The 14778-nt window shown below is 37.9% G+C and overlaps 1 protein-coding gene across 5 annotated transcripts in view; it reads right to left on the reverse strand.

Moving 5' to 3' along the window:
- The window catches only part of LOC126337002 (uncharacterized), a 189959-nt gene extending 183888 nt beyond the window's left edge, over positions 1-6071 (reverse strand). The window contains exon 1 of one of the 5 annotated variants that reach the window (XR_007565030.1): positions 5898-6039. The gene's annotated coding sequence lies outside the window, so the exon portion shown is untranslated. Of the gene's footprint in view, positions 1-5489 lie in introns of all 5 variants that reach the window. The other 4 variants (XM_050001245.1, XM_050001248.1, XM_050001246.1 and 1 more) reach the window with 4 other exon arrangements.
- Between the last annotated feature and the right edge of the window lie 8707 nt (positions 6072-14778).

Raw genomic sequence — 14778 nt, forward strand, 5'->3', positions numbered from 1 at the left:
ACAATCTAAGAGAACTGCTCAGATTGTCACCCAGGTCATTTATATAGATCAGGAACAGCAGAGGTCCCAGGACGCTTCCCTGAGGAACACCTGATACCACTTCAGTTTTACTTGATGATTTGCCTTCTATTACTACGAACTGCGACCTTCCTGACAGGAAATCACGAATCCAGTCGCACAACTGAGACGATACCCCATAGCTCCGCAGCTTGATTAGAAGTCACTTGTGAGGAACGATGTCAAAAGCTTTCCGGAAATCTAGAAATATGGAATCAACTTGAGATCCCCTGTCGATAGCGGCCCTTACTTCGTGCGAATAAAGAGCTAGCTGCGTTGCACAAGAGCGATGTTTTCTGAAGCCATGCTGATTACGTGTCAGTAGATCGTTCCCTTCCAGGTGATTCATAATGTTTGAATACAGTATATGCTTCAAAACCCTACTGCAAACCAACGTCAATGATATAGGTCTGTAGTTAAATGGATTACTCCTACTACCCTTCTTGAACACTGGTGCGACCTGCGCAATTTTCCAATCTGTAGGTACAGATCTACCGGTGAGCGAGCGGTTGTACATGAGTGCTAAGTAGGGAGCTGTAGTATCAGCGTAATCTGAAAGGAACCTAATCGGTATACAATCTGGACCTTAAGACTTGCCCGTATCAAGCGATTTGAGTTGCTTCGCAACCCCTAAGGTATCTACTTCTAAGAAACTCATGCTAGCAGATGTTCGTGTTTCAAATTCTGGAATATTCCATTCGTCTTCCCTGGTGAAGGAATTTCAGAAAACTGCGTTCAATAACTCCGCATTAGCGGCACAGTCGTCGATAACAGTACCATCGGCACTGCGCAGGGAAGGTATTGACTGCGTCTTGCCACTTGTGTACTTTACATACGACCAGAATTTCTTCGGATTTTCTACCAAATTTCGAGACTATGTTTCATTGTGGAACCTATTAAAGGCATCTCGCATCGAAGTACGTGCCAAATTTCGCGCGTCTGTAAATTTTAGCCCATCTTCGGGATTTCGCGTTCTTCTGAACTTCGCACGCTTTTTCCATTGCCTCTGCAACAGCGTTCGGACCTTTTTTGTGTACCACGGGGGATCAGTTCCATCTCTTACCAATTTATGAGGTATGAATATCTCAATTGCTGTTGCTACTATATCTTTGAATTTGAGCCACATCTCGTCTACATTCGCATAGTCAGTTCGGAAGGAATGAAAATTGTCTTTTAGGAAGGCTTCTAGTGACACTTTATCCGCTTTTTTAAATAAAATTATTTTGCTTTTGTTTCTGATGGATTTGGAAGAAATGGTATTGAGCCTAGCTACAACGACCTTGTGATCACTAATCCCTGTATCAGTCATGATGCTCTCTATCAGCTCTGGATTGTTTGTGGCTAAGAGGTCAAGTGTGTTTTCGCAACCATTTACAATTCGCGTGGGTTCGTGGACTAACTGCTCGAAATAATTTTCGGAGAAAGCATTTAGGACATTCTCGGAAGACGTTTTCTGCCTACCACCAGTTTTGAACAAGTATTTTTGCCAACATACCCAGGGTAGGTTGAAGTCCCCACCAACTATAACCGTATGAGTGGGGTATTTATTTGTTACGAGACTCAAACTTTCTCTGAACTGTTCCGCAACTGTATCATCGGAGTCTGGGGGTCGGTAGAAGGAGCCAATTATTAACTTAATTTGGCTGTTAAGTATAACCTCCACCCATACCAATTCGCACGGAGTATCTACTTCGACTTCACTACAAGATAAACCACTACTGACAGACACAAACACTCCACCACCAATTCTGCCTAATCTATCTTTCCTGAACACCGCCTGAGACTTCGTAAAAATTTCTGCAGAACTTATTTCAGGCTTTAGCCAGCTTTCTGTACCTATAATGATATCAGCTTCTGTGCTTTCTATTAGCGCTTGAAGCCACTGTATGAACTACTTACAAAATCTGAAGAAAGCAGGAAAACGTGACAACCACAATACAAAAAAAGGTTTACGCTACCTTTATTTCCCATGGAATGATAAACTATGTGAGATAACAGGCCCTCCCGCTACACTCTGATTAATAAACTTAACCAGCTTCCCCTTACCAGGCTTGGACAACCTGATCAAACATATACATACATTCATACATAATGCAGAAATGACCACTAAGTGTCACAACATGAGCACCTGTCAATACAAAAAAAGACTGGGAGGATTGTGATGTCAGTAGAGAAGCAATAACAGCAGACTGAATCAATCAGGAGAGCACTGTGACTGGGAGCATGGGCTAGTTACTGGATGCCACTTGAGTAGCAAATCCATCAGGAGCATTTCAACCCTTCTTGAGTTGTCCAAAGTGACTTTTGGTGATGTGACTGTGGAATGGAGTTATGAAAAAATAACCACAACTAAAACAATATCAGACAGATCTTATGCACTGATGGATAAAGACCATCAAGCATTGCAAAGGGTGGTTATACAAAATCACATGAATTCAGCTGAAGCAATCACTCAAGAGTTCCAATGTGTTACCAGCATTTCGACTAACAGAAGAGGTTTAAAAAAAAAAAAATGGGCTACAATGGTAGAGCAGCACCTCTTAAGCCACACATTTCTGAAGTAAATGTAAAGCAACACTTGAGACGGAGTAAAGAATAACACCACAGAACAACGGATGTCCAGAAACAAGTGATGAAACCTATAGCAATTCCATGGAAGGGTTTGGGTTTCGTGAATGCCTAGAGAACATGACCTGTCATCATGTGTAGTGCCAACAGTGAAGTACAGAGGAAATGGTAGAACTGTACGGATGTGTTTTTTGTGGTTTCGGTGGCCCATTATCGAACTTAAGAAAACACCAAATTTTCATAGACATGAAAACATTTTACAGTATTGTGTACTGCATAAAGTAGATGAACAATTCAGAAATGATGACTGCAGCAGCGTGACAATACACCCTGTCATAAAACAGTATTGTGAGGCAAAGGCTTGTGGACAATAACACTCCTGAAATGGACTGGAGAGCCCAGAGCCCAATTGGAACACCTCTGGAATGAATTAGAATGTCAATTTTGTTTCAGACCTCAAGCGTCCCAACGTCACCACCTTATCTGGCTTCAGTACTTGAGAATGAAAGGGCTGCCATTCCTCCACACATTCCAACCTCTCACTTAAAGTGTTGTCAGTAGAGTCCAAGCCACAATAAAGGCAAAAAGTGGATACACCTTATGTTACAGTCTGTTAACAGGTGTCTGTATACTTTTCTTAAGATAGTATAAAGCTGAATACAGGATTCAACAACAGCTCAGCACTGTATGGAGGATGAGGAAACAACTCCCACTTAAAAGAAGACCTGGCACCAAACGACTTCCACTTATTCCCAGCAATGAACAAGTGGTTGGCTATGCAGCGTTTTGACGACGCCGCACAGCTTCAAGAAGAGGTAACCACGTGGTTGAAGGCGCAGGCGGCCGAATTTTATGACTAAGGATTTTCCAAGCTCGTCCATCGCTATGATATGTACCTTAATTTAAATGGCAACTATGTAGAAAAGTAGTATTTATGTGTGGCTTTCATCTGTATATAATAAAAAATTTCCTATACTTTATTTATTTTTAAATCCAAAACTTAATGTACTTTGTGCATAGCCCTCGTATGAGAGCAGGCATGTAGCTCAGTCTTGTTATCCTTTTGGAATACGAGTGTGACATGTTCATTTCCTACCACTGAACATTATTTTTAGTCTAATAATATGCAATCGGCCATGTTTATCTATGGAGGCATAACAACTGAGACAGTAAGTCTGTGACTTCAGTTGCTTCTCAGCATGTTTTAATAAATGCAGCAATCATATCTGCGGGCAACCCCTGAAATTACTACAGGTGGAAATAAAGGGTACTTCTCAAACTATACAACAGGATTCCTACCAGTTCCATTAAGAGATGAAACATGTGAAGAATAACTGATAATATGACTCGTGCTGTTAATAGTCGAAGTTTGATCTTCATTGTCTCTTTGAAAGTGAAAAAAAAGGGGGGGGGGGCGACTCTTATTTCTGCCTTGCAATAATTTCTTACAGGATTTTGTACGGTATTAGGTGGGCATCTAATGGTGTAAATGCAACATTAAATCTACTGTCTGTAAGACAAATTTTTGTTGTTGCTAATTTCAATTTTTATATAGTCAACAAACATCAATATACTGATCTTAGTGTCATCATAAGCTTCACCATGATAGATCATTATTTAGGCCATGAGATAAATTCTACTACAGAAACCTACTACGGCAGACACAGTTATTGCAATTTTATAGGCTTCATAGAATCCATTACACACTGTGAAATATTCTAGCCACAGTTGATAATTTAATTTATGTGTCATGTGAAACTATCAACCTCCACTACTAGGTAAAGTCTTCCTTCAAACTTCTTAATGCATTAAAGTCTTAAGCCAAACACATCCACAGAACAGCTGCTGTCTTCTAGTGCAATGAACTCACCTTCCACATACTACATCTCACTTTTTTCTGAAAGTTAAATTTATTATTCACCTAAACAAGAGCTAAAGCAAAAACTATCTGAGGGTGAAATGGCTGCCCGTTTACCAATTTTACAGAACCTGTAAATTTCCTCATTCCTAAGTTATAGTTAGTGCTACTATGGCTGTTAAGTCAGGCCAATTTGCACATTTCTCCAAAAACATGTTACTTTCACATTATATCTCTATGTTCTCTCTCCCTTTCTTTTACGTTTTCAAGCTCACTGTAACCAGTTCTGACATGTACAGAAAAACTTCCTTCAAACCATAATTCTGACACTTCAATGGTAGTGACATCACTTACTTACTTCTATGTAATTACTGTATTTCTGTTCTCGGAGCGAAAGTCACATGATACATTATCCATTCTCAACTGGTCTCTTGATACCTGCATCAGCTATAATGACTATGTCAATAACTTATCTTACTGTCACACTTAACACATTGTTGCCACAATAGTCCAAGCATTAGAGACTACAGTGTTTACAAACACTGAACATATATTACATCAGTTTTAGAAAATTTCTTTCACAGCAGAACAGAAGTGTTTGCGTTACAAAGCAACGAATTAAATGAAAACGCATTACCTACAAATAATCATTATTTCCAAATATAGGTCCACATGGAACATCAACAACAATAACAACACGCCAGTAAAAATAAACAAAACAAAAACAATTCTCTAAAACACAAAAATTGTCAATATACCTAACGCCTATTCATAATTCGGAAAATTTACAAGAATTTGTACGATGTTCGCCAAGACATCTGAGCTGTTGGCATTCCACAGATCACAATTTAATATTCTACAGATCACAATTTTAGAATAATTATAAAAAACCAATCAGTGTACATTTTCATTCCTATATATTTCAATTTCGTATTATTATCATCACGGTTCAACTATAAATAAAATCTGTCGTCTCATTTCTCACAATGAAGTCTCCCACAATTACCTTTGCTAATTATGCGTTCTCCTCCTTTCACTACCATTTACGGGATATAATGCGAATCATATAGCGTGGCTATACTTGCAGAAACAACAGACTCTAACATTCTTCAAGAATAACACAGCTTTCGTGCTGTTTGGCCACGAAGCTGTGGCTGGATACAGGTGCACTCCACACATCAAAACAAATGTTTCTTCAAAATGGTGCAATTGTAGAACAGCGTTCCACTTATATTTAAGAATAAATATTACAATAAGCACAACTTGTATACAACTACATATATTGCGAACAGCGACTCCAAATAATCTCGAGGCAAACGTTAAAACCACGACACGGCTTTCTACGCATTCAAACAATGATGGACTGTCACTTAAAACCACTGACTCTGGGAACTCACAAATACATCAGACTTACAATATCAGTATCACGTACGCCAGTGAAACCATCTCCTTCAGCCCATGACTGCCACTTTAAAATTTTATATTTCTAAGTTTACTTGAATTATGTTACTCGACACTATCGTATTGACAACCGCAGCAACACAATTGCGTCTTTCTACTACACTCTCTGAGCTATTACCAACACAATGGTACTTAGTGATGAAACTCTTTGACCACGAGAACAACTCTCTTGACCGAAGCGATCTCCAAAATTGAGGACATAGTCAAGAAGACAATAACACGAGGCTATCATTTGCTGCATTAGAGTTTTGCCAGTAGCCCCCACGCCCGAATCTTTACACAATATAACTCTCATGTATAAAATAGCTCTCATTATCAAATAATGGATGAGTATAGCCTTGGTAATTTGCGATTCGTTCTCGGAAAAAGTAACTCTTCACGCATCTCAGTTCCTATGACCTAATATTTTCTGAACTATGTGACGCACAATGCTATACTTTTGCAGATAAAATCAGTGCTGAAGTAATAAAGTAAAACTGTGAAGTTGCAGGACGTCCCTGCAACACCCTTATCTTCCCACCTGAGCGAAGCAACGTGAAAAAAGTTTAATACAGGTAATGTAGCTTACACAATATTTCTCAAGGTATTGAAAGAATTTGTATTTTTTTGTTTCATATTGAGCGGACGATTTTGTGACAAAGTGGCCCACTGTTTTTCTAAGGACGCAGCAGTGTGGCAAAACACCTTCCATAAATACTTTTTCATTTTTTTTTTTTTTTGCCGCCGATCAGCACCCAGGTGAACATAGCGATTGTCTTGTCAAGAGCCTCTCTGCACATTATTAAAACTAATACGCACAGAACACAGAAAGGGATGCAAAGGGCGGCCCTTTTGATCTGCATGACGTCAAGCGTTGCGCTCGACGGAATTAATCTAACTGACTAATGAAAACTATTATGCAAATAAACGCAAACGAAACAAGTTGAGATAAACCTTTGGTTAAAAAAGTATCGCATAAGCTTTTTAAAATCATTATTATTCATACAATCGAACTGCGAACTATTACTGCTTTCATCGGCGGACGACACTGAAACAATTTTGTTTTTACAATTGTCGTTTTTACTTCCAGAAAGTTTATTTTACTTCTTAATTTTTGTTTCCTGGAACTGTGAGCTGATAAATGAACTTCACTTCCAACAGACACAGCTGTTATGAAACACCATGCAGGAGTTTCAGTGTTTGTATCAGTGTTGGCATTTTCATCCCTATTTTTAGCCTGAAAGTAATACATAGACATCAGTTTAAATGAAAATAGACGTCTGCATTAATATTCAGTTTACACAAATGCTTTCAATACGTTCACTCAAACATATGTAATATGAATCGTATTTATTTAATGACGGATGATTGATAAGTGTTGAGAAGAAACATTTGCCAAGATTCGTCATAAATATGAATTGCTTTTGTAACTCAAATTTCCCTTAGTACAGAATAACAAAAGCGATTTTTGGTCCCTGCTCTTTTCCCGAAAATGCTGAGAATATATTTTACTATGTTGGGTGATATACAATTTTAGCTTGTAACAGTGTTCACCCAGAGAGCTTTTGAAATTGGAGTGATGGGAAATCTAAAGTCAAAGGACAGAAATAAAAGCTGCACATCCAACATTCGTGCGTGTAAAAGAAAATACCACTTCAACAAGTCTGCTCCTGAATGGAATGTTACTCCACTGGTTTTACACTATAATCGGAACTTTTAGCACCCATAAAAGACCAAGAACAAAAGTATGTGATATGAAAAGGTTGCTTTAAGCTAAAATTACAAAACATAAAAATATTTTTGTCTAAAAAGTGGACATTGTGGGTAGAAATTTGTGGCATTTCTAATAAAAGTATGATAAAACATTTCACCTGTATCATTGAGGAATCGTCAGGAAACAAAATGTGTTCTGCCAAACTGATGTTTTGTCTCATACTAAGTGATGCACAATATGACAAAAACAGGAATTCTCTGAACAACTGTAATTCCGTCTTTTGTCTTTAGAAAAAAGAACTGTCACAAAAACGTTACAAACTGTTTGTTATCATTTCATCTGGCCAAATTTAGAACTCTAAATATCACATTAATATTGATAATTTTAGGGAAATTTTCTCAACTTACGACTAGATTTTTAATACTATTACAACTAGTCATTCAGTTGCTACAGTCAATGATTTCAGCTACAAACAAGAAAAACTGTAACTGACAGCTTCACTTCTCACAGTGCATAGTGACAGAAACTTGCCTTTTGTTCTCTGTCACCTGACTTATATATTGATTTCAAATCTTAACATGGCAGAGTTAAGGGGGTGCTTGATCAGTATGTATCTATGTTCTAATGAAGTAATAGTATGCCCATCAAAAAGGTTTAGAATAGTACCAGCAGATCCTCTATACCATTAAGAATCGAACTCCCACATATAAAACAGCTTCAAACGTCTGACTACAAATGAGTTAATGTTTTAAATATTTGAGGTGAAGTATGTAAGCAAGAACAAGTTTAGAAAAGGGTCGAAATTACGTTTAAAGCTTGTTGGAAGTTGCTAAGAGCTCTCGTTTTGAAACACTGGATGGATATAGCTGGGGTAATATGCACTCAATTTTAAGAAAAAACAAATTTTATCATAGCTCCTGAATTATTTGTTCTACAATGATATAATTTTGGGGGTACATTCAGTGACGTATGTAGATATTGTGTAAAAAGTGTGTTGCAAATAGAGCTACTACAAATAAAATAATAAATTAAAACGTCATGTCTGGTGATGAAGTTTCACTGTGCACCATTTTAAGCCGAAGTATTGTTTTATTTAAGCTTTCTGTGAGTTGTGTGAGAGAGAAATGTTATATGAAATGAAAAAGAACTTAAGTACAGCTATAGAACGGTTGCTTACTAAAAATTTAAATTAAAATGTCCACGTAGTATTATCCGATTCTTCTGTGAAGTTTAAAACTAAAATATTGAGGCTAGTTATTTCACAAATTACTCAAAAATCACCAGGTGGGGCCCTGTACATTATGTCTGTTGCTATCAATCAACCATTAATTTCTACTTGTACGACACTAGCATGAAATGCTGATAACAGCAAAATCAATCAAGGTGTAAATATTATTATATTTTCATTCTTAATATAAAGGGCTTCTGTTTCACTTTTCATAATGATTTGTGATCCCTGAATAACTTTATACAAGAGAGTATCAAAACGTTTCGAGACTAGTCTTGCAGAATGCCAATGGCGATGCTGCAGTGAATCATGCGAGGTGTTTTGAATGCCACATCTGCTTCAAGAGCGGACCAACATCCCTGGAAGACAACGAGAACTGAGGACGAAGTTCCACGAGCAAATCATTCTAAATCATTTGGCAACATGTGCTTGAAGATTATTTGAGATAACTTCACAACACTGTTACTATTGTGTTGTACAGAACAGTGCAGGGAATTTCAACGGTTTGTTGCTACCAAGTTTGGCAGCACACTGCTGACCCAGGGCAAGTACAAACACATGTCGAAGTTAGCGAAGAACTCTTATCAGTGTGCTGTGGATGACCTGACCTTCTGTGTAGATACATCGTGAAGGAAACCCCAGATATTGTAAAGTTAAAAATTATTTAAAAAAGGAAAAATGAAACATGCACAACATTTACTAATAATGAATTTGTACTATCCTGTAACTTTTTCCATTTTAATTATACATCATCATTTTTTTTTAATTATTATAATACACTTCATGTCGAGCATCATTATTGGAGACGAATCATGGGTGTATGGATACAATTAAGAGACAAAGAAACAGTCATTACAGTGGAAGAGGGCATAACTTCCATGACCGAAAATGGCGAGGCGGGTCTGCAGCATGACCAAGTACATGTATAAAAACGTTATTTAGTTATAACAGTCAGCTCATTTCGTAGCGGCTTGGCGTAGATATTAGTTCTCTTATAGATCTCAGCCCTCTGCAGAAGGAGCAGATGTCGCACAGTACAAGGAGTGGCACTGCATAGCAGGTGCACAGTTACAAGAAACTATAAGAAGGCAACTGTAAAAAAAGGAGGTAAAAGTTATCACCAAAAGCAAGGGTGATAATCGTTAGTGAAGTGATTGACTGCATTACAACTCACAACTTGAATAGAGATATTTTATTTTGGCGACCAAGGTGAAGGATGCGGTTAAGAGGCGCTGGAAACACAGAGCTTTCGCGATAATAAAATAGAATTTTCAAGAAACAACAGCTGAACATACGACATTGGCTAAAGCGACCCAAGTAAACAGAGAAAACAGTATAAGTGAGAACAAGCTGGAGTGTCACCCAATGTAATCACAACTGTTAAGAAGAAGTAATTTCGTGATTTGGCAGGTGAGAAGCAAGTAAATGTGAATTATCACAACAGAAGAGACAAACGAGATTAGTTGACCATTGCAACCAGGTCAATAACAACACATATTTTCGTGTTGAAGTAACCATCGACACTTAAGTCCAGAAAAATTATGTCGACGAAACGGAAGTTTTCGGCATGTTGATTTCGAATGCAGCATCGATCTCTGGGAGAGCAACTCCGTAGCAGCCGGTCAAGGCAACAGAAGGGTTGCTTCATAGGGCATTGGGCTGTCAGCTAACTCGGCGATAATTACAGAGCGGTTGATCATGACTGCGACGGCAGCAGCCTGTGATGTGTCCAGTTGTGAGATCTATGTTGATGATAAACGTTCTTCTTCATGTTGGTATCAAAACAGAATCACACGATATCATGTCAAGATTGTTGACATTTCTATGCACCATCTAACACATGTAGTATGGAAAGCTGTGTGGACAAAATATTAGAAAAACCAAAAAAAATAGAAGAGTTAAACGAGCTTTCAAATAGTATTACAAATTTAAAAACACAAGGTGGGAGTTAGCTACAAAAGTACACTCTTCAAATATTAAAATTTTCAATACAGGCGCGACCGTGATCAGATTAACTAAAGAGCTACAGCATTAAGCTCATAATGGGGTCCTTTAGGGATATGGCTGCCAAGGAGAGAAAGGAATCCAGTGTACCTTGCAAGATGGCAATTTCTGATGACGTTATTGGATGTGTTAATATTTGTAAAGGAAAGAGATATATATGATGAACTGTGGTCAAAGAAACAGTTGTTAGCCAACAGTATCTGTGTTTGTAATGGCTGTAATGTGGAGTCATAGAGTTTTTGACCGCTGTGGTGTGGAGCATGTGGGGTTTCGTTGAGTGTACAGTGTAATGCATGGGCGCATTTTTGGAACTATGCGAGTTTCAGATTCATTATGAGAAGGAATGGTGTCTCAGAACAATGGTTGGATAGCATACAGACTTAAAAAAGAGTTTGAAATAAAGAACAAGGTATTATTTGATGGGATTTGTATTGTATTGTTGGATCACCTCACCCTCGTCAGTCGGGGTTTTGATAATTATTCTATTGATTGATTTTCCGAGTTAATTTACTGTACTGTGGAAGTTATTAGATTAAATTTATTTTCATATCTATGATTGTTCTCTTTGATAATTTCCTTTCTAACAGAAATTTCAGTACTTAAAGGTTCATTCATGTGTTTCATTGGCATCCTGTGTCAAGATTATGAACACAGTTTCCCTGGCCCATCTGTAGTTAATATTTATGAGTATTTTTTTAACTGTTGCGGAGTCTTTCTCTGTTGCTGTTTCTTCCAGTACTTCATTTTACAGATAACATTCATAATACGTGCAAACATAGGATGTTTCAGTTTCTTTATTTTGCCAGGGCCAAATGTCAGTGCAGAAATTTTCATGTTGCATTCTTATACATGTCGACATTACAGTTTTTTTATATCCAGTTACATTTGTTTTTCAAACATTTTGCACTGACCAACTCTATTGAGTGTGGAATTATTTGTTGATTTATTTATTTATTTGCTTATGAATAAGATCGGTTTTCACACACATGGAATTCTTTTCAGTTTCATGTAAGTGGTGTGGATTTGAACGCAGTAGCACATTTAGGTTGTCAGTTCACCTTCCCAGGTGTGTATTCACGATAACACACACGCAAATAAAGGCTACTCACGTACAACCCTCTATGTGCAAACTGGGAGGAGTCATTCGACATGTGAAAATGCTGCTTCCAGATTCTGTGAAGAGCATAGGGACAGCGAGCTCCAGATGGTGGCTTATGCTGGTAGTAACGATATGTGTCACTTTGGAGCAGAAGTGACTCTGTCTAGCATCAGGCATCTAATTGAAATGACAAAGACCGCCACTCTTGCTTGTGAGATGCAGGCAGAATTCGCCATCTATTGCATTATCGATAGAACAGACTATGGTCCTTTGGATCACAACCAAGTGGAAGGTCTGAGTCAGAGGATGAGATGGTTCTGTGATCGTGTAGGCTGCAGATTTCTCGATTTGCGCCATAGGGTGATGGGTTTCTGGATTCTGCTTAATGCGTCAGGGGTCGACTACACACAGGAAGTGGATACACGGCTAGTGGGGGCTGTGTGGAAGGTTTTTACGTTAGAGGGTCTTGGGAAACTACAGAAAGGGTGTCAGTTTAATAGGGTGCAAGGGAAACACAGGAAGGTAGAACTAGGAGCAATCGGTATTGTACATGTATGTTTTCGTAGCTTTGTTGGGAAAGAACCAGAGATCCAGGTGGTAATAGAAAGTACTGAAGCTCAAATCATTATAGGTACAGAAATCTGGCTAAAGCAAGAAATAATTTCATCCAAAATTTTTACAAAGAACCTCACCAGGTTCAGAAAGTATAGGTTAACTACAATTGGTATGGGGTGTTTGTTGCTATCAGAAGTAATTTACCTTGTAGTGAAATTGGAAGTGATAGTTCCTGTGAGTTAGCAAGGGTAGAGGTTATACTTCAAAACTGGACTAAATTAATAATTTGTTCCTTTTAGCGACACCCTGACTCAGATAATAACAGTTGTTGAACATTTCAGAGACAACTCGAGTCTCATTTCCAATAGATATTGCACTCATACAGTTATAGTTCGTGGTGACTTCAATCTACCCTTAATATGTTCTCAAAAAATCGGTTATAGGAACAAAACGACGTCCGAAATCGTACTAAATGCTTTCTCAGAAAATTATTTTGAACAATTAGTTCAGGAGTCCACTCGAAGCGTAAATGGTTGTGAAAACATATTTAACCTCTCAGCAACAAATAATAAAACATTAGCGACCACGAAGTAGTTGTAGCGAGACAGAATACTGAACACCCAAACCCCAAAAGTAAACAGAAAATAGTCTATTTTTAAAAAAAGCTGATAAACATTCACTTGATGCCTTCCTAAGAGATAGTCTCCACTCCTTTCATCTGATTATGTAAGTGTAGACCACATGTGATTTGAATTCAAAGAAATATAAAGATAGCAGTTGACTGAGATATAGAGTAAACGCTCATAATATGACGGTACAGCTTGGTATGGGTTACCTCAGCTATTATTACTATAGGCACCTGACATCTGCTAGAAAGTATCAGAATTTGTTCTATATACAACACTATGTCATTTGATGACTGGAAGCTGTTGGTGAGCTGTTGTTTGTCGTGGCTGCAAGAATTTGTTTGATCTCCCATCTGAAAAATTTTTGTAGTGTTGCGGAAATAAGGCTGCACTGTTGGTGGACGTTATGAACTTTGACTTCATAAGCGCTTTATTTATTGCGTTTTAATTTTAAGTATGTGTTCTTTCAGTACTTATTCACTTTTGTGCATCTGGGTAGCATGTGGTAATGAAGGAAAGTGAAGATAGCAGGGAGCTTAATATGTGGTAGTCATTTATTGTTATTGTAGAATATGTTCTTTATAATATTTTTGAAATGAAAAAGACCATTATGTTATATATTTTTTCTCGTTATGTAGGTTCACTGAAGAAGATAAAGATTAGGGATAAAGATCAAATGAATGGAGTTTGGAAGCCGTTTTCAGGAACGAAATGGGTTACTTAAAACCACATAGATATTTCTGTGAGCCACAAGCAAGGTTGGAAAGGTATGTAAAGCAAATGTGGGAATATGACAAAGAAGATATTACTACAAAGTTAGTAAGAAAGCCTATACTTCCATTGGATCTTGAATCTGACTTAGTAAGGCATCGTCTGTTAGTGGAGGAGCGATTTTTTGGGGTAACCACGACGGATTTATGACGATTGGCTTGCCATTTAGCACTGTAAAATAATATTCCAAGTACATTCAGTGAAGAAGCCGAATCTGCTGGTAAAAAGTTGTTGCAGAAATTTCTAAAACGCCTTTCAACAACACTGTCTGTTAGAATGCCACAGGGAATTTCAATGGCTCATTTGAAATCCTTTTCTACGGAGAACATGAATATGTTTTTCAACATATTGGAATCTGAAATGCAGAAAATTAATTTCAATCATAATCGGCTCTATAAATTCAATGCAACGGGTTCAGTGAGCACAACACAAGATCACTAAAGTGATATGTGGCGTCAATGACATGTGCAGAGCGTAGTTGCTCATTACCATTGTACCTTGTATGAATGCTTCTGAACGTTATGTCCCACCTTTAATTGTATTTCCACGAAAAACATGCAAGTGGTGCTCTGGATGGAAGTCCTCCAGGATCAATAAATGCATGTCATATTTTAGGGTGGGTACAGGCTGATATTTTCACATAGTGGTTGTGACTTTTTATTGCAGTGGTAAACTCGACAAAATCAAACCTTGTCGTCCTCATACTTGACAGACATTACTCCCACACTAGAAATATGGATGTCATTGGCTGGGGAGGGAAAATGGGGTTTCAATTGTATACCTTCCACTCCACAGCTCTCATAAGATGCAAACCATATACCTGTCATCTATGAAACCACTCAAGACTTTCTACTGCCA

Source organism: Schistocerca gregaria, chromosome 2 (genome assembly GCF_023897955.1).
Source record: "Schistocerca gregaria isolate iqSchGreg1 chromosome 2, iqSchGreg1.2, whole genome shotgun sequence".
In the NCBI taxonomy this organism is placed as follows: Eukaryota; Metazoa; Arthropoda; class Insecta; order Orthoptera; family Acrididae; genus Schistocerca; species Schistocerca gregaria.